The sequence below is a fragment of the Prionailurus bengalensis genome, chromosome B4 (assembly GCF_016509475.1).
Source record: "Prionailurus bengalensis isolate Pbe53 chromosome B4, Fcat_Pben_1.1_paternal_pri, whole genome shotgun sequence".
Taxonomy (NCBI): Eukaryota; Metazoa; Chordata; class Mammalia; order Carnivora; family Felidae; genus Prionailurus; species Prionailurus bengalensis.
This window is the reverse complement of record NC_057358.1, coordinates 36,159,686-36,180,949: the sequence shown is the minus strand read 5'-3', so window position 1 is coordinate 36,180,949 and position 21,264 is coordinate 36,159,686. Positions and strand designations below refer to the sequence as shown.

Genomic DNA, 21,264 nt, shown 5'->3' with positions numbered 1-21,264 from the left:
AAAACCTTAGATACTTGTTACAAAGCAGATAGCATCTTCGAAAAAACAAAACAAAACAAACCTGTGTTGTAAATATAGCTATTTCCAAGGCAATGAACACCTAAAAAGGTGGATTTTCACTCATTCAGTAGTTCAGGAAATGTTGAAACAATTTTTGTGCACTGCTCGGAGCTTTGAAGCAGACAAAGATGTTGAAGTGATGTTTCTGTCTTTAACGATTTAGACCAAGCAATGAGCTAGAAAACGCCTACTCATAGTGATGTGTCTGTTGGTGTTACAGTGCCGACAGAGTGATAGAAATAAAATGTTTCCATTGAGAGGGTAACCATAGGGAAGCCTAGAATTTATGAATCGTTTTGATGGAAGGAAGGTCATTACATCAAGTAGAAACTTGTTTAGACAACAGGCTGAAATTTTTCCTTACTTGTTTGGAAAGAAATAAGAACACTGTAACAGCAGCCATACATTGTCATACTTTGTTACGGTTCTTCCCCTTTGAGACACCAGGTTAATTTTAAAAATCATCTTTTCAAAGAATTTTTGGCTTTTTTTCCCTTCAAGAATAAAGAAACTTTAATTCTTTTTTTTCTAATTTTTTTTATGTTTATTTATTTTTGAGAGAGAGAGAGAGAGACAGAGACAGAGAGAGCACGAGCAGGGGAGGGGCAGAGAGAGAGGGAGACACAGAATCCGAAGCAAGCTCCAGGCTCCGGCTGTCAGCACAGAGCCCAACACGGGGCTCGAACTCATGAATGGTGAGATCATGACCTGAGCCGAAGTTGGATGCTCAACCGACTAAGCCACCCAGGCGCCCCAGGAAACTTTAATTCTTATTCATCTGGAATTAGAATTCAGTATCTGAAGTCAGAAAATTTTAGCTCATGGTTTGGATTTTCTGCTGTGTTTACAAACCCGATTGCCCTGAAAAAAAATTTTTCTTGATTGGCAGTCTTTCTCCTCATTTGCCCAATTCACTGCTCTCTGACAATAGAGCTTGATAGTACACATCCAGGCAGGGATGGAGAAGAGGAGCCATTCAGTGTTCTGCCTGGCCCCTTAAAAGGCCCCTTAAAAGGTGCAAAGGTGGTTCCCACGTGTGTCTCCCGTAAGTGCTTGCGACATGGCAGCCCCTGAGGTCACCTCTGTTCCCAAGATAGCATCATGAGCTAAATCTACACCAGATTTGGAGTCTGAAGTTGTGCATTAGAATCCTAGCTCTCCTATTATAATAGACACATGGCCTCAGGCAAAGTGACTGAAATTCTTTGAGCTTCAATTTCCTCATCTATAAAGTGAAAGTAATTCCTTTCACAGAGCTGTTGTCCAAATTCCCTGAGGAAAAAACAATCCACAGGAAAGGAAGGGCCTAGTGTAGGACCTGGCACATAGTAGAGATCAAATAAATGCTGTGTTTTGGGTTTTCTTTTATAAATGCACTGTGGGGGAAAAGAAAAACCCACACAGGTGTGCCCTCAATTTGTACAGATATACATTTGCTGACAGTTGAACATTTTTTTAAACGTTATTTCCTGTTTTTAAGAAATGTGCAGGTTAAAAGGGTGGAAACACAGCAAAAGTGCAAGAACATAATAAAATGATCTTTCAGTTAGAGCAAGCCATCTATCTCTCTCCATCTCATTTTCTCCTCCAAAAGTCAGGAAGAGCAGCAGATTCCATTCAGTCACCAAGAAATGGTCCCAGACCACTTCCGCCAGAACAACATCCATCCTGTTGCCTTCAATGTATGATCTCACTACCAACTCTCACACTCTTGCTTGGAGCCACGGTTCTCAAACTTGAGCCGAATGACTTTGAACACTTCTGAGTCAGAAGGTCTGGGGTGGGGCCGAGAATTGGCATTTCTAACACGATCCCATGTGCTGTCGATGCTGTTGACTGGGATCACAGCACTGACAACCCTGGTGAACTTCCTACTACCCAGTTTTCTTTCTCCTGCTTTAAGACTTCTATTAAGGAGCGCCTGGGTGGTTAAGCATCCGACTTAATCTCGCAATTTGTGGGTTCGAGCCCTGCGTTGGGCTCTGGGCTGACAGCTCGGAGCCTGGAGCCTGCTTTGGATCCTTTGTCTCCCTCTCTTGGCCCCTCCCCCACTCACACTCTGTTTCTCTGTCTCTCAAAAATAAATAAACATTAAAAAAAAATTAAAGACTTCCATTAAATGATACTTCCTAAAGTCTCTCCCTTTTTAGCAAAATAAAAATAATTCACAGAAGAAAAAAAACGATGTTTCCCACCACTCATCTTTCATCTTTTAGATCATAAGCTCATGATGACTGAATTTTTCTCCCCAGTGATAGAGTGAAAAGAATGTAGGTTTTGTAGTCAGATTCTGGTTTAAAATCTTGATTCTATCACTTATTACTTCTGTGACATTGGACAAATTATTTTAATCAGTTGGAGCCTTGGTTTTCTTACTATGAAATGGGACTAGTGATTTTTGTATCTTGGGAGTTTTGTGAGAGTACAGTTCCTGACCATAATGAAAATAGCTAATATTTATTGAACATTTATTGTGTATTAATCATTCTTTTAAGGTCTTTACATATATGGACTTATCTATTCTTCACAACAGCTAAATAGTACAGGCTAGCAACAGCTAATCAGTTAATAAGTGGAATCTGAACTAAGAATAAAAGTCCATTTTACAGATGAGGAAACTATGGCACAGAGAAGTAACTTGCTCAAGACAAAACAGGTAGCGGAACTAGAATCTGAACTTTCATTATACTGAACATCATTATACCTTGCTAGGATGTGGTTTCTGTATGACATCAAAGAAGAAGGGGTCCAGGAAAAAATTTGTTAACAGTGGATGAGATAGTGACTGTACTGTAAGCAATATTGGGCCAGGGCAAGGTGTGGCTTTCACACAAAACGCTTGAAGACACTGTTTGATTTGCTAGCCAAGGTAGGTTGGTATTTGTGTGCCTGTATGTGTGTGTGTGTGTGTGTGTGTGTGAGAGAGAGAGAGAGAGAGAGGGAGGGAGAGAGAGAGGGAGAGAGAACATGTGCAAGCCTGTGTGATGTGCACACTGTGGGTAGATATGTTGATAATCCACTTTACATCTCCAGACCTACAGCTGGATGCCTGGCTGGCTCTGGCCTTGTAGTGTCCCCAAGGAATGCACTTGTGTGTAATTATGTCACCCTCTAGTGGTTACTTCTCCATTAGCCCTTCCTCCATGAAACCGCCACTCCGTGTCAGTGCTTCTTCCAAATGAGACTCAGTGAGCAGAACCTGAGGGAGACTGCACGGAGGGGCTGAGAGAAGGGGAGCATGGCCCAGGGCAAGAAGAGAGAGGAAGAGTGTGAAGGAAGGGAACGCACCACTGGAAATAACCAGTAGTTCACTTCTGGCAGGGGAAGAAGGGGAGGCAGGAAAGGCAGAACATTTTGGAGCAAGGGGGGGAAGGAAGGAAGATGGGCTCAAGTGAGAGTCCTGATATCACTTTTCACCCAGTACCATTTGTATTTATGGGATGGGACAGTTAGTGCATCTAGAGCTCTTTCCAGAGCTTCAGTACTGAGGGCTGAAGTGGGATTACACAAGGAATATTCTTAGCCAGTTTCAATTCTCTTTTCCAAGGGAAGTAAGCACAGACTGTGGGGCTAACAAAGGCTGGCTACTTTCCAGGTTTTCACCACCCTGGAATGGACAGCTAACTTTCCTCCTTCTCCGTAGCCTGAGGCTGTGTTCTCTCTGCCAGTGAAGGTCATCCTCATAGATCTGTCATATCTTGATAAATATTTCAAAAGGCAAGGTTGGAATCACGATCAATCTTCCTCAGAATTGGTTTGTAACTCCCCATCGGGTCTGGAACTCTGCTGTCTAAAACCTTACTGAGCCAGAGTTTGAAGGTTATTCCTATTTTGAAAAGGTACTGGGGCTGAGCCAGGTTTTTCTGGAAAGTTCTATGTAGATGAACCAAAGCATTTACATTTCTTACATAATGCCAGACTCAGAGGAGTCTGAGGCACCAGCTCTGTTGCAGAGCTCACAGCCAGCTTCCCTTTTCTGCCAAGAGGGTAGGGTTAAAGGTTTAGAAAATAGCCAGAATTAACTCTTCACACCCCAGAAAAAAGATAGTTACAAAAAATTTAAAAAAAAGAGAGAATTAAAGGAAAAAAAAAGAGATAAAAAGCAAATCTTTACATCATGTGATACTGTTGTTTTCCTGGATACCAGTCATTCCCCAAATTGCCAATACACCAAGCACTGGCTTTCCCCTCTTCAAAGAGGGATGTGAAAACAGTACAAAAACTCTGTTCAAATTTTTTCTTTTTTTTTTTTTTTAAATTTTTTTTTCAACGTTTATTTATTTTTGGGACAGAGAGAGACAGAGCATGAACGGGGGAGGGGCAGAGAGAGAGGGAGACACGGAATCTGAAACAGGCTCCAGGCTCTGAGCCATCAGCCCAGAGCCTGACGCGGGGCTCGAACTCACGGACCGCGAGATCGTGACCTGGCTGAAGTCAGACACTTAACCGACTGCACCACCCAGGCGCCCCTGTTCAAATTTTTTCTAAAGTTAAAACAACTTCTCTTAGTTTTGAGACCTAGAATCCAGTGAAGTTTATTTGTTGTTTACTTTTTATTTTTATTATTTAAAAAATTTTTAAATGTTTTTATTTATTTATTTTTATTTTTTAAAAAATTTTTAAATGTTTTATTTATTTTTAAGACAGAGAGAGACAGAGCATGAGTGGGGATGGGGCAGAGAGAGAGGGAGACACAGAATCTGAAGCAGGCTTCAGGCTCCAAGCTGTCCGCACAGAGCCCGATGCAGGGCTCAAACTCACTAACTGTGAGATCATGACTCGAGCCAAAGTCAGACGCTCAGGACACTCAACTGACTGAGCCCCCCGGGGGGCCCCTGTTTTTATTTATTTTTGAAGGAGAGAGAGAGACAGAGCATGAGCGGGGGAGGAGCAGAGAGAGAGAGGGAGACACAGAATCCGAAGCAGGCTCCAGGTTCTAAGCTGTCAGCACAGAGCCTGATGCGGGGCTCGAACTCACCTGTGAGATCATGACCTGCCTGAGCCGAAGTCGGACGCTTAACCAACTGAGCCACCAGGCGCCCTTACTTTTTATTTTTAAACTTCACTTACCATTTAAGGCCAAAGTGTTCAAGTAACTTACTCAAAAGATCTGTTGTAACCATCAAGCATTCTTTGATTTAGCTGGGTGAGGGCATGACCCGAAATTGGAGTTGTCAACATTCTGACATAATAACAAAACTTAGTAATTAGGTGACACCTTCCCTTTAAAGCTTTGAGAGCACTGTGTAGACATTTGATGACAGCACTTATTTGTTTGTTTTGCAAATGGAGAAAATAAGGCATAGAATAAAGAAGGGATTTTCTCAGGGTCCTGGGAACGCTTGAGGTTGAGTGCATCGTTCCTCTGACCTGCGAGCATCTTTGAATTCCTCACTCAGGTGCGCACTCAGGATCAACTCTGTACGCGATGTTTCAAGAAAACTCATATGCCGTGGGAAGCATAATCAGTTATTGGCAGAAGTACATAGAATTAAATTTGATCACTTATGCTACTAAGTGATTAGGATTGCCAGTTGATTTAACTACAATAAAGGAGGACAAGTGAACATTTTATTTTAGAAAGAGTGATTATGCGTGTCACCCAACCATGTTACTGACAAAGTGCTTTGGGAAAATAGAAAACAATCTTTGGAATCCTTTTTCAGCTTAGTCCTCCATTTTTCTGATTTTAACGCTATAGATTTTAAAAGTTTGGCATAGTTTGAAAAACAATATGAAGACTAAGAGATTTGCTCGCAAGTGAATTAGCTTGCATTGTGTTTTCATCAGCAACATGCCTTAGTCTGTAATGCTTCACTATACAGATGGCATATCAGCTGTCATATGCTACCCTTAATATCCTAATTATCATAATTTTCAATATAAACATAGCATTTATTAAAAACTTTCTGGGGGCTCCTGACTGGCTCAGTCGGAAGAGTGTGTGATGCTAGATCTTGGGGTCATGAGTTTGAGCCCTTGTGCAATGGGTATAGAGATTATTAAAATAAATAAATAAACTTAAAAAAAATTCTGTAAGGTGGCCTAAACTGGTAGATAGTTGCAACTACTACATGAATTAATATGTGAACTAAAGTTTTTCTGTGTTCTGTAGCATGAAGATAGTAAGTACTTAAAATTTGAGTATTTCTTAATCCTTGACCAACGTAAAGAATCGCATGCTTAACATTAGATCATCTTAAATTCTCCATGGCTCTGGGAGAGAATGGTTTTTCAATCTAATGCATAGATCATATTCCAAACTGAGGGGTTTTTTGTTTTGTTTTGTTTTGTTTTGTTTTTTAACAATATCAAGTTTAAATTCTACTCCTAAAACCATTACTCCAGTATTTGTTAACTAGCTTGGATTTAAATAAAATTAAAAATAAAATTAAAAAAATTAAGTTTTAAAATTCTGTTTATTTAAATTCTAAGACAAAGCTGGAAACAGGAGAATTGAAGACCTGAAAACAACATTGTCTGCCATTGCTGTTCTGCCATGGAAAAGAAATGGCGTGCAAAAAAAAAAAAAAAAAAAGGAGGTTGGCAGGAATTAAATTTGTGGTGTTATGCAAGAGAAGGCATCCAGATTACATATAAAAGTTAAACTGTTTCACACCCTGTTCCTAAACATAAGGGATATGCAAATATGTGGCAGCAGTAGGTTGAAGCCTGAATGTTTTCTTAAACATTTCTTAAATGTTAAGGATCCTGAAAGATTCCCAAACAAATAGAAAATTCTACTTTGAATGAGTGTCTGTGGTCCTAGATCCTGCTGAGTGGACCTCCTTTTAATGTCTCTCCTGCTCACAAAAAAAGAGTAAACTATCTCTAACATCCAAATAAAATCCACAACAATAAAACAATTTTTGAAAGGCATGTTAGAGATCCAACTGGATTCTCTTCCTGCATTTTTCTGTAGCATATCAATTTGATTTGCTTCATGGTTAAATGGTTCTTGGTCTGAGTGATGGTTTCATGGGTGTATACAAATGTAAAAAATTCATCAGGCTGTATATTTAAAATTTGTGCATTTTTCTGTTTTGTCTCAATAGTAATAATAATTTAAAAAAGCTGTTTATGTGTTTAAGTCAGAAGGGGGTTTAATGGGTCAAGGAAAGTTTACTTCTGTGCATACAAATTATCACAAGTTCTGTTTGTTCAACAGGCTAACCAAACAGGTAGAGATTCTGCAGCAGCTGCTGCCTAGATGTGAACTGCCTAGATGTGAACTGTGATGGGAACTCGGCCCTACCCCTCAACCCCACAACCCTGTCTTGCTTGTAACTGTCACTCCCACCCTGGACCTTCCTGACCTGGCTGCTCTCACTCCAGAACTAGGGCGAGAGTTGTATCTCTTTTGTTACTCTTCACCTGCAAGCCTCATCCCCATCCTTCAGCCCCTGGTACAGTGTGTGCAGTCTGCACTCAACAAATATTGCCTCTAATTCTGATCATTTTCTTTGGTTAATATGTGTTGGGGGTGGGGACCAGAGTGGGAGGGGAAGAGGAAGCTGGTTTTTTTTAATGTTTTAAGTATTTTAATTTTTAAAGTTTATTTATTTATCTTTGAAAGGGAGAGAGAGCACGAGCTGGGGAGGGGCAGAGAGAGAGGGAGACACAGAATCGGAAGGAGGCTCAGGCTCTGAGCTGTCAGCACAGAGTCCAATGCGCCCGCAAACTGTCTGTGAGATCATGACCTGAGCCGAAGTTGGAGGCTTAACCGAGCCACCCAGGCGCCCCAAGCTGTTTTTTTAAAGAATAGATCAGTGAATGAATCTGTATTGTGGGAAGCAATCTGGGGTGGGGGCAGGAGCTGGAATAGAGAACACACAGACATTTCTGGTTTTGCCTCAGTCTTTGAGAATGTTTTCTTAATGTTGAAAAAATGCAATAGTTTTATCATTTGCTGCACACCATTCCATGCTGTTCCCTACGAACCAAATCAGGCCACATTATACTTGCTATGTTATCCCGTGCTGTTTTTCATTGACTTTTTGGTTGTTGATATTGGCTTTTAGGGTTTGGTGTGTGGTTTCTCTTGACACAAACATGAACACATTTACCACTGAAATTTTCCTAGGGGTCTGGTCATTTGAAGCTGGAAATTGTCTTCGGGATACGTTTTCACATTTCTGTTCTTGCTTTCATCTGTGTGCCACCCATGGCATTAGGCTTTCTGTGGTGTGGTGGATGTGCTACATGTAAGTAGAAAAATGCAGCTTCTCTGATGCAGCCAAGAAGACAAGGGAACCATGGTAATATTGTGTGCTATTAACGCACATTTGTTTGTGGTCTATCAGAGCTTCAGGTCCAGCTGTCTTTGCCTATTACCGCCATCCCAGACAGTGAGATCCACAAGGACAAGGCCCTTTTGCAGAATATCAAGGACACGCCTCCCTTATTCGTGCTCCAGTGGCTGAGATCCGACAGCACTCCTGCTAATGTTTTCTTGATTTGAGCTCGGTGGCACTGGCTACTGGGCATTTTTTTTGCAGAGGATCCTCATTAGAATTCCCCTCTGTGTCAGTGTTTTAAATCTGTTTTTTAAACAAAATCTCTAAATGCTTTTGAAACCCACAGTGTTGTTTTATTTTGCTGATAGAACCCAGATGGCAGGAGAGAGTTGTTTTTTTCCATCATTTGAATCGCTGCACATGTACTGTATCACCTGGACACAGAAGGGTGATGTCAGGACAGTGCTGTGGCCACAGAGCCTGGTTACGCTCAGGAAAGCAGCGGAGCCAAAAAATGCCTTCTGATTCAACACTTCCGTTCTCCGTGTGACTTCAGCACATATCTAGTTACAGGGTTTCTTTTGGCAAAAACAAATTTTTGTGTGAGAGTTTGCCGGGCAAAGCCAGTGTCTCCTTGGCCAGTTGAGTTTGAGGACCCATCTGCCTCATACATCATTAGCAGCATTGTTGGTTTAGGGCCTCTCCATAGAATCTTTATTCATGGAGAAGTAGAAAGAAGCTCTAACAGCCCAGCTGGATTTCCAGGTCCTGAGTGGAATTTGTAACCCCTTTGACTTCTCAACTGAGAAAATTGGATGCGGCTGTCACAGAAAGAGAATAAATATGGAACCCCACAATGCTATGCTTGCAGCTACTTTTATTCCATTGAATTGGACACATAATAAAAGGCAGGCATACTCTGGGAGGCATAGGGCTGAACCAATGCGAGGAGCCCTACAGTTCTGTCGGTTGAGCTGGTGACAGTTGTGGGCAAGACACTTTATGCCCCTTTAGTTGGCCACTGGCTGAAAGATGCCGGCAATAATATCCTCTTCTGTGATCCTACTGCCAGTATTCTAGTCTTAAAACTAAATGACCTATGAAAGAGGAAATACAAATGTCTATAACCATCTAACAGTGTATATACCCTCACTAATAATCAAAGAAATGCAGTTTAAAATCAGATAGGCATTTTCACCTATTATGAGAAAAGATTTTTTTTAATGACACTATCTAAATATCTTAATTACCTTTTATCATTTAAAACTATAACCTAGTCTAGTATTTTATTAGGCTTTATTTTCATTAAAGGTTGGAAATCTTAAAAATAGTTTATTTTGAAAGAGCAATAAATTGCCCAATGTACTTAATGAGCCAATTTAGCTGGATTGGTGGACTGGCCAGTAGATGCCAGAGATGTTAGGGGCTGCAAAAGACGTTAGGAATTGTACAGTTCAACCTTTTATTCTGTAATTGAGAAATCAGGGACCTAGAGTAGCTGTGTGACTTGTCTAGGGTCGCACAGTTATGAAGAGCTGGGACTGCATTCGTAAAATATCATGGGCTGTTATTTAGACCTTGCTGTAGATAAAGAGCTTAATACAGGATTCAACTTTTTTTGTCTTTTTTAATACCTCAAGGATGTTGTGCTTTACTATCTTTCTAGGCAGACAAAATGTCATAGACCTCAAAGAACAGGAATTCAGGCATTGTTACCTTCACTCAATCTGTCCTTTATGTGACTGAGTGGCTGGATACCTCTATATATTTTTAATGAGGATAGTAATCTATCTGTAATTGAAGTCCCTTTGATAGTCTTAGTTAGAAACCACTTGAGCAATTATAAATAAAAATAAGATGTTTACAGTCCAAAAGGGGGATATTTTAAAAGTATATGGATGATTCTAACATCAGGCAGAGTTTCTGTTAAGGTAAATGTTAGCTTCTGTAATGAACAAACACCCCAATGTAAGTTGGCTCTAAAACCATCAAAGTTTGTTTCTAGCCCAAGTAAAAGGCAAAATGCATGTTCCTTATTGGCAGGCAGTTCTCCAAGGGGTAATTTTGGGGCCTGTCTTGTGACTCTACCCTTAGTTCTCACTTTGAAAGCCACTATACTTGGGGCGCCTGGGTGGCTTAGTCGGTTGAGCGTCCGACTTCGGCTCAGGTCATGATCTCACAGCTCGTGGGTTCAAGCCCCGCATCGGGCTCTGTGCTGACAGCTCAGAGCCTGGAGCCTGCTTTGGATTCTGTGTCTTCCTCTCTCTCTGCCCCTAAGCCACTCGCATTCTGTCTCTGTCTCTCTCAAAAATAAACATTAAAAAAAAAAATAGAAAGCCCCTATGCTTATCTGCATCAAGGTGAAAGAAGGAAAGCGAGCATGGATGACTATTTGTGGGTGGATTTTGTGGGCCAGGCATGGAAGTGGTAGACATCATTTCTTCTAACATTCCATTAGAAAGAACCCAATCACATGATGGCATCTTAGTGCGGTGGAGGCTGGAGGATGTAGTCAAGCCATGTGCGGTTTCGGTGACTGTTAAGTGAGCTCTGCCATGAATAACTTTGAGGGTCCAAAGTAGGAAGACAGCATATGGGGTGAAGTATCTTCTTAGGCAAATATACATATATGTGTATATACACACAAACCCAGGAGTGTAGAAGTTATTGATAATTATTTCTACTATTTTTTGTAAAGATTGTTTTTAAGGGGTGCCTGGGTGGCTCAGTCGGTTAAGTGTCTGACTCTTGGTTTTGGCTCAGGTCGGATTTCACAGTGTGTGAGTTGGAGCCCCAAATCAGACTCTGCGCTGACAGCATGGAGCCTGCTTGGGATTCTCTCTCTCCCTCTCTCTCTGCCCCTCCCCTGCTCTCTTGCTCTCTCTCTCTCTCTCTCAAAATAAATAAATGAACTTTAAAAAAATTATTTTTAAGGAATCTCTTAATCTAATGTGAGTCTCAAGCTTACAACTCTGAGATAAAGAGTCACATGCTCCACCAACTGAGCCAGCTAGGCACCCCTATTTCTACTATTAACTATAATTTTTTGTTAATTTTGATATAGGTATTTCTGCAGACTCATTCGAGGTGTTATACATACCTCAAGCTGTTTATTTCTTTAGTAGTGGTGACTTTTTGATCAATGACATGTATTTGCAAGATGGCCAGATTTCATGGATATCAAAACTGTTCTGGGGCACCTGCGTGGCTCAGTCAGTTGGGCATCTGACTTCAACTCAGGTCATGATCTCACACTCTATGAGTTTGAGCCCATGTTGGGCTCTGTGCTGATAGCTCAGAGCCTGGAGCCTCCCTCAGATTCTGTGTGTGTGTCTCTCTCTCTTTACCCCTCCTCCACTCACGCTCTATCTCTCTCTGTCTCTCAAAATAAATATTGAAAAACAATTTTTTTAAATAGTGGGATCTCCCCAAAGCCACATGCACATATACTATCATCAGTATTTTTTATTTCAATTCAATAGTGACCAAAGGCAAGTGGTCTGAGGGCCTGTACTGGTGGTTGATTCCATCACTAACATTCATTATTCTCATGGCTGCATAATGCACAGACCACACCTCCTCCCCTTCTTTCCACTCAGGCTGACAGTGTTCTCTTTCTGCCCCTTATCATGTTTCTGCTGGATTAGTCCTCCCAGCTGGGCTCTCAACCCTTAGACTCTCATCCTCTATACTCCATCAATCATTATTGCTGGCAAACTATAAGCAGTTTTCCTAAATACAGATCTGATGATGCCTCTCTTCTGTTTAAATGCCTTTGATGGTTCCTAGGATTACAGAATAAAGCCCAAACTCCCAGGTGGGACCTCAAAGTCTTCCATGGGCAAGTCCCAGTATGAAGGTCCTGCTTCACCAAAAATTAATGATTTGTTTTTCTTTGCATTTTGGCTTTGTTTTCCCTCTCTCTCTCTCTCTCTCTCTCTCTCTCTCCCAGTCCTCTCCCTCCCTCTCTCTCTCTCCCTTTCTCTGTGGACATGAAATTGTTGTGTGATGTAATTCTCATTCTTAGAATGTGTCATGTGTTTTCAGGCCTCTGCACCTTTGCCCAATGGGAGGGTCTCCCTCTTCCATCTCCACTTGTGGGAATTCTGCCTGTCCTCTTAGGGACAAGTTCAAATACCACTTCTATCATGAAGAATGCCCTCCTTTGGAATTAATAAGTTGATTGTAGAACTAATACTTGGATACAAATATTAGCATAACAATTGGATAGCAGTTGGTATCTCCATTGTAACATGTCACTCGTCTAAATATTGTATCTCGTACATGTCTTGTCTCAAGTCTACAAGATTATAACAATTTCTCTTACTCTTTGAGTAAGATCTGGTAGGTGCTCAATAATATTTATTGATTTGGGGGCGCCTAGGTGGCTCGATTGGTTAAGCATCTGACTTGAGCTCAGGTCATGATCTCATGGGTTCGAGATCTTTGTGGGTTCGAGGCCCGTGTCAGGCTCTGTGCTGACAACATGGAGCCTGTTTCGGATTCTGTGTCTCTCTCTCTTTACCCCTCCCCTGTTTGCACTCTCTCTCTCAAATATAAATAAACATTAAAAAATATATATTATTGATTTGAATTGGAGTCACAGAAAGAATTCCATTTACATTACTTTCTGGCATTTTCACTGGGTCTGAACTTTTTCCTTTTTTCTTGAGTAGCAAATGTAAAATAGCTACTCATTTAGTTCTGATCATGAAAAATTGCTTCCTGCTTCATTACATTGTCTCCTTTTCCTAATGACAACTCTAAAGATGATGAGTGGAGGTTGTCATTGAAGTAGAAAATGTCTATATCCCTAGCTGGTAGGTGGGATGTTGGTCCTGGGCCATGGGTTCCAGAGTTAGTTGCCCTGACTCAAGTGCCCATAATTTACATGTTCCCTCTATTACAGCCTTTGTTGTGCCAACCTTAAATAGTAGACTTCAAATGGAGCTTTTGGTTTCATATGAGTAATAATTTGTTTATTTGCTTAGCTTCCACTCTAGACCAGCACCATCCATAAATTTTTTGTGATGATGGAAATGTCCTATTGAAAAGCTACATGTGGCCAGTGGCTACCATACTGGACAAGACAGTGATATCGAGCTCCTGGGAGAGTAACATCTTAATAATTTATTATAATCTCCTATATAGTGCTAGGTGCTCAGCAGGCCCACAATAAATATGTGTGAAATGATGAACATTTAACATTCATCGAATGGCTGCTGAATTCAGGGTGCTTGCCGGGGGCCATTTGTGCATTGCCTCCATTTTCTGCGGAGCCCTGAGCTGAGGTGGCCCAGACCCTGAGGCTTGGCGTCCATCACTGCAACCTTCACCAGGGAAGCAGGCAGCAATTGGGAGCCATTTAGCAAGAGGGTTGGAGCTCTGTGAAAGAGGCCTGGCAGAGCCATAAAAGAAATGAAAGAATCTCAGCGGTAAACCAAAAGCCTCTTTAACATGCCCAGGCCTGAATTTGGTGATCATGCTTTTTCCTGAAGAAGCCTCAGAATTGGATTTTATTGAATTCCCCAAATCAGAACCTGTGAGGCCCACAAACGTGGCCTGAAGACGGCTGGCAGAGACTCCAGCGGTGGTGAAGGAGATGGGCATGTGTTCAGCATCAGCGGAGGTGAGAAAGGTGGCTGGCGTGGCTTCTCACCTGGTGAGGAAGGAAGTGAGGTTGCATCTGAGAGGGACTGAAGGATTTCTGTCTATGGTTTTCATTAGAAAGCTGCCTGGCACTTCTTCCCTTTGAGCCACAGCACCACCTAAGGGTCAGTTTGAAACGCAGGAATAACAGCTAGGGTGGGTAATAGGTAGACCCGCATAACTTAGTTATTGGTTTCCCCCCACATAAAAACGAAGTGTAGAGTTGCCCGGGTGGCTCAGTCGGTTGAGCGTCAGACTCGATTTCTCTGGGGTCATGATCGGGTCATGATCTCACGGTTCGTGAGTTTGAGCCCCGTGTCAGGCTCCTCACTGACAGTACAGAGACTGCTTGGGATTCTCTCTCTCTCTTTCTCTCTCTCTCTCTCTCCCCCCCGTCTCTTCACTCTGTCTCTCTCTCAAAATAAATAAATAAACTTAAAAAAAAAAGCGTCGAAGTGTCATTTCTGCATGAGCAGTAAGCTCTGGGGGGGAATTAGCTTGCAGTCTGTCTGTTCCCACACTGCCATTGGAGCCCTGCCAGCCAGTCCTTCCTCCTTCCGGGCACACCTGACCCGGGACAGCTGGAAGACAGGCCCTGGCACTCACCACTCAAGGCCTCTGGATCTAGGGCGGCTGCTTCTGCTGTTCTTTCCACTGTAATAGTCACCTCCCACTTGTTTATAAAAAACGAAGTAACTATCCTATTTTCCATTTGGAAATTGCCAATTTTTGAAGCCTAAGGTTGGCAGCTTCAGTAAGATTCCAAGAGAGCAAGAAGACTAGAATGAGGTGAGGCAATAAATTCTCATCCAAACTTAGTTCCTGGGATGAAATTACAGAACTGTTTAGAAGAAAAGAAGAACTAGAATAACTGTGTTCCTAAAACTCCATGTGTGCAAATCCAGATTTATAAATAGTTCAGAATGACTACTCAATTAGTAAAATGACTGTTGTATATGTAATATATATAATTATAATATATAATACACATATTACAGTTCCTTTAACTAACAGTGGCATACTTAAAAGCCTTTGGGCACCTGACAAGCAGGATGAGTTTGTGAAGCAGCCAGGAGAGATGCAATAGAAAACAGCAGGGATTTGGGGAGATGAGGAGGGCTGTGTACCTCTCACCCACTCACCGAGGCAGTCATATTCCCCAAATTTAAAAATATTGTGTTGGCCAAAGAGATTTTGTTGTCTGCCAGTTGGTGATCCTGCTTTTTTAAACAGTAAGATTGCCCCAGGTCTTTTTACAATACACTTCAGTTTGCAAAAACAGGAACACGTTTACTTAACAGCACAAGATACATTTTTATTCTCATTAGCCTGTGGCATAGAGAGGTCATCACCCCGCCCAGGATGGGGATCCAGAATTCTATTTCTTTGCTTCTTTCACTATCCAAGCCAGGAAATTTGCAGAAGTGGGTGGCAATTTCCCAGGAAATTTTTTTTCCCCATAGGACCAGACCCAGTGAAAATAGGTTACTTTGAAGAAAGACGAGTGCATCCAGACAGCTTTCGCCTCAACTCCCTAAGTCTCTTGAAACAAAGTCCACACCCATGGCTGCCATGCTTCTTGAACAATTTCCTGTACCACACCGATCTGTGGCTATACCTTTTCTGCCTTCTTTGCTAGAACATCTTTTGAAATTATTCAGGATTTAGGAGAAGGAAAAATTCCTTTCTTATCTTCTGTGCAGAATAAGACTTCTGATGAGGTTCTGCTTGGTCCCCAGGGAAATGACTGATTTCCTCTGCCCACCCCCACCCCCCCAACTGTAACAGATGAGGAAGAGTCAGCTGGGATGGGCCACATCTGGGAACCACACAGGGCCTGAAGTCTCTGGGATTTGCTCTGCCTGGGGTGTGGGGTTATTCTCGCCCAGTAGGAGAGGCCACTTTCACACTTCTCCAGACACTAGAAACTGGAGACTCAGGAATCATTTTTCTCTGAAACATCAAGAACTAGATTTTAGTGTGGAGGCCTCAGGATCTATTTCTGTGTCCTTGTCATCCTGTGCTGTGATTGCATCCATTTTGCTCCATATTTCCCACATTGTGGGAAATTTCTCATCGGGAATGGCAAACACAGTTTTGAGGACGGGCAGTTTTGCATTTTTCTTGAGGGCTAGAATTAAAATCTCATCGAGCTCCTGCCCCCTTCTAATCCCCTTCATCCCCCGTCCCCAGGGCATTATTTCTCCTGCAAATGAGAGAAACAAAACACACACACTATTTGGGAGATGAGCAATATGTTGGTAGCTGGGATACCTGCTCCAAAAAAATATATTTTTTTAAATGCTTTATTTATTTTTGAGACAGAGAGAGACAGAGCATGAGCAGACAAGGGGCAGAGAGAGAGGGAGACACAGAATCCGAAGCAGGCTCCAAGTTCTGAGCTGTCAGCACAGGGCCCGACGCGGGGCTGGAACTCACAAACTGTGAGATCATGACCTGAGCCGAAGTCAGACGCTTAACTGACTGAGCCACCCAGGCGCCCCCCAAAAAATATTTAAAAAAAAAAATTTTTTTTTTTTAACGTTTATTTATTTTTGAGACAGAGAGAGACAGAGCATGAACGGGGGAGGGTCAGAGAGAGAGAGGGAGACACAGAATCTGAAACAGGCTCCAGGCTCTGAGCCATCAGCCCAGAGCCTGACGCGGGGCTTGAACTCACGAACCGCGAGATCATGACCTGAGCTGAAGTTGGACGCTCAACCGACTGAGCCACCCAGGCGCCCCCCCAAAAATATTTTTTAATTTTCATCTCTACCAAGCCTCAGGAAAGTAGATCACACAAAAGAATGCTCTGACTTCGGGCTGAGAGGATTCATTGAGAAAAGCCTGGAAGAACTAGAGACACCTAGAGAGAGAGAGAGAGAGAGAGAGACCCTTGGGAGAAATAATTAAGGCTGGCGGGGAAAGGCTATGTTAATTGAGCTGAGAAGAAAGATGAGCACCTGGGGATTCTTTTGAGAGGTTGCAGGATTGTCTGATCAAGTCTTGGGTACATAATTGCATTCATCTTTCATCACTACTTTAAAAATATATTTTTGGGGGGCACCTGGTGGCTCAGTCAGTTAAGAATCTGACTTCGGCTCAGGTCACGATCTCACAGTTTGTGAGTTTGAACGTGCGCGTCGGGCTCTGTGCTGACAGCTTACCTGCTTGAGACTCTCTTTCTTCTCTCTGCCCTTCCCCCGATCACTTGTGCTCTCTCTGTCTCTCTCAAAATAAATTTAAAAAATCCATATAAGAGAAACAGCTAGCTATAGGACTAAATGGTAAATATTGGAAACAAAAATAAAAGGGGAGGAGACAGCGCTGGTTTTGCCAGAAGGTGATTTTGCCAGATCTGCATTTCCTGGAGTGAGAAGAAACAAAATGCTGAGCCAGCCCCTGGCATGGTCATGGCAGCTGCTGTTACATGTATAGTTAATCCAGGCCTTGTACTCCGTGTACAGTACCCATGTGGTTTGCACTGAACCTGCCCTCAAATAGTTATCCTAGGTGCTTGTCTCTGTGCCTAAATTGTTGAACATGCATTTAAGGCAGAGGTTTCTCTTTGAGTATGAGGACCCTCTTTTAAGCTCCCCACCAAAAGGTCATGTGCCCCATGAGACTATAGTTGTACTTTCCACTAAGAAAATACATAAAGATCCCCTCATTAGGTATTAATGAGATTTTTTTCTCATTTTATTTTATTTTTTTAAAAACTACCCTTTAGGTCCAACATGGGGCTTGAACTCCTGACCTCCAGATCAAGGGTCACATGCTCTGCCAACTGAGCCAGCAAGGCACCCAATTTTTTGTTATCTTACAATATTTTTTGTTGTATAACATAACCTATACAGAACAGTGCATGGAGTGTATACCCACAACTTAATAAGTTGTTATAAAGGGAACTGCCATGTACCCATTACCCAGGTTGAGAAATAGAACATTGCTGGTGCTCCAGAAATTAATTCTCTTATGTCCTCTTCTCCTCACAATTCCCTTTCCACCCTTAAGGAAACCATTCTCTTGATGACAGTTACCATAATTGTTTCCCTGCTTTTCTCTCTGGCTTAGCCACCCATGTATGGGTCCCTAAACAATATAGTTTTGCTGTAAATGGAATCATAGTTTATATATCCTTTTGTTATATATCCTTTTGCTTCTTCTCAACATGATGTTTGTAAGATTCATGCATGCTGTTGCATGGAACTGTAGTTCATTCATTTTCATCACTGCCTAATATTTCATCGTGTTAATATATCACAATTAATTGGTCCATCCATTGTTGATGGATATGTGTGTTGCTTCCAGTATGAAACTGCTAATAGCACAGCTATTCTTGACATGTGTCCTGGTGTGCACGTGGGCAGATGTCTCCAGGAAAATGGAATTGCTGCCTCATCAGGAACACTTTTTTTGGTTTGTTTTTTTTTAGAAGGTTTATTTATTTTCGAGAGAGAGAGAGAGAAAAAGAGTGTGAGTGGGGAAGGGGCAGAGAGAGAGGGAGACACAGAATCCGAAGCAGGCTCCAGGCTCTCTGAACTGTCAGCACAGAGCCCGACACGGGGATTGAACCCACGAACCATGAGATCATAACCTGAGCTGAAGTTGGACACTTAACCAACTGAGCCACCTAGGAGCCCCAGGAACACTTTTTTAAAATGGTAACTGAGGAGCCTGGGTGGCTCAATTGGTTAAGTGTCCAACTCTTGATTTCGGCTCAGGTCATGATCTCACGGTTTGTGAGTTCGAGCCCCACATTGGGCTCTCTGCTGTCAGTATGGAGCCACTTTGGATCCTCTGTCCCCCTCTCTCTCTGCCCCTCCTTCCCTTTTTCTCTCTCTCCCAAAAATAAATGAATGTTTTTAAAAAAATGTAACAGTTGGGGCGCCTGGGTGGCGCAGTTGGTTAAGCCTCTGACTTCAGCCAGGTCACGATCTCGCGGTCTGTGAGTTCGAGCCCCACGTCAGGCTCTGGGCTGATGGCTCAGAGCCTGGAGCCTGTTTCAGATTCTGTGTCTCCCTCTCTCTCTGCCCCTCCCCCATTCATGCTCTGTCTCTGTCCCAAAAATAAATAAACGTTGAAAAAAAAATTAAAAAAAAATGTAACAGTTTTATTGACCATACAGCTCACTTGTATAAAGTATACAATTGAGTGTTTTATAATATATTCCTGGAGTTGTGCAACCATTACCACAATCATCAGTAACACTTAAAAATTTTTTTTGTTTATTTATTTATTTTGAGAGAGCACGAGCAGGGGAGGGGCAAAGAGGGAGGGAGGGAGAGAGACGCTCTATGTGGCCAGGCAGAGCCTGACATGGGGCTGGAACTCATGAAACTGTGAGATCATGACCTGAGAAAAAAATCAAGAGTTGGATGGATGCTCAACAGACTGAGCCACCCAGGATCCTCCATCGGTAACACTTTTAAATGAATTAGTATTTGATTAATTACAAGGGTCTACATACATGTAGACCATTGCAGTAAAAGTAGGTGGACATATTTATTCATTCCAGAGGTAATGCTTGATTTGCGTATGTTCTGTGGTTCTGTGGCCCCCCAGGTAAGGAACCACTGCTTTAAGGAACTGACAGGTAGAAATTTGTCATTAAAATAGATACATGTTCCTTGAAAGATTTGCTGCGTTAATTCCATAGTACTACAGACTGCTTTAGGGCAGTGGTTCTCAAATTTTATTGTCCATCAGAATCACCTGGAGGTGCCTGGGTGGCTCAGTTAAGACTCTTGATCTCAGCTCAGGTCTTGATCTCAGGATGGAGAGTTTTCAAGCCCTACACTGGACTCCACGCTGAGTGTGAAGCCTACTTAAAAAAAATTGCTTGGGGCGCCTGGGTGGCGCAGTCGGTTAAGCGTCCGACTTCAGCCAGGTCACGATCTCGCGGTCCGGGAGTTCGAGCCCCGCGTCGGGCTCTGGGCTGATGGCTCAGAGCCTGGAGCCTGTTTCCGATTCTGTGTCTCCCTCTCTCTCTGCCCCTCCCCCGTTCATGCTCTGTCTCTCTCTGTCCCAAAATAAATAAAAAACGTTGAAAAAAAATTTAAAAAAAAAAAATTGCTTGGAGGGCCTGTTTAAACAGATTGCTAGGCACCACCCTCAGAGTTTCAGATTCAATAGGTCTGGGTGGGGCTTGAGAATTTGTGTATCTAATCAGTTTCCAACTGATACTGATACTGTTAGTCTGGGGACCGTACTTCTGGTAGCTGGCTATTACCTTGGAAATTAGAGGACTGGGGGCAGAAGGAATTCATTCCATTATTAAATAGATAAGAATTAGGAAAAAGACACTTACAAATTGTTGAAGGGAAAGGAGGCAATTCACAGGTCCTTGTAGTAGCTCAGAGTCTGACAGCAGGAAAGAGAGGAGAAAATATGTGCTGTAAATACTATGGAGACACAGTCAAGAGAACTTGACAATTGGTTTGGCCTGGAGGGTAAAGGACAGGGAGGAGTCAAAATGGGCAGCAAGATTCTAGGCCTGGATCCAGGGAGAGAATTGGTAGAGAACTAGCAAGATGGAGCAAGATCATGAAAGAAGAGAAGAGGGCGGTCTATCCGTGTCTCAACTTCTGCGCTTCTTGACTCTCTGGGAGGATTTCCCCAACCATCAATTCACTGTCAAAAGGTGACTGATTATTGCCTTCAGGTCCCATTCTTGCAGGGTGAAACCAGAAGCCAGAGATCAGGAGAGTTTTCCTGGGCCATTGATAATGAATGCCTAGTGGGAATTCAGTAACAGTGTTCAGAGGGACTACATAAATTTAATGAATAAGAATGATTCTGAGAACACTGGAAATCATTGAAGCCCTTCTTTCTTTTTTTAAAAAATGTTTGTTTTTTTTTTTTTTTTTTTTATTGTGAGAGAGAGAGAGCACCAGCAGGGGAGGGCAGAGAGAAAGAGAGAGAGAATCCCAAGCAGGCTCCGTGCTGTCAGCAAAGAGCCCGACACAGAGCTCAAACCCATGAACCATGAGGTCGTGACCTGAGCCTAGATCAAAGTCAGATGCTTAACCAGCTGAGCCACACGGGAGCCTCTGAAGTCCTTATTTATTGCAGTACCTCTCCTACCTTTCTCAAAGCACCTTGAAATTTTCTGTCCCCAATTAAGGGGATAGATACGTCAGTAGAAACGGCTTTTTTGTGGGCTGGGCCATATGGAAGCCAAAAGGGCTCCTTTGTCTCCACGAGAGGCTGGCCTTGATGGCCTGCCTTCTATTTTCGTGGGAGCCAAAGAGGGCTTTTCTTGTTCAGTTGGCAAAGACTTACTGAGCACCTTCCAGTTACCCTTGGGGTATGCTCC

General features: G+C 42.5%; 1 protein-coding gene across 1 annotated transcript in view; it reads left to right on the top strand.

Moving 5' to 3' along the window:
* WNT5B (Wnt family member 5B) overlaps positions 1-21,264 on the top strand; it is a 106,019-nt gene that overhangs the window by 64,292 nt on the left and 20,463 nt on the right. The window lies entirely within an intron of this gene.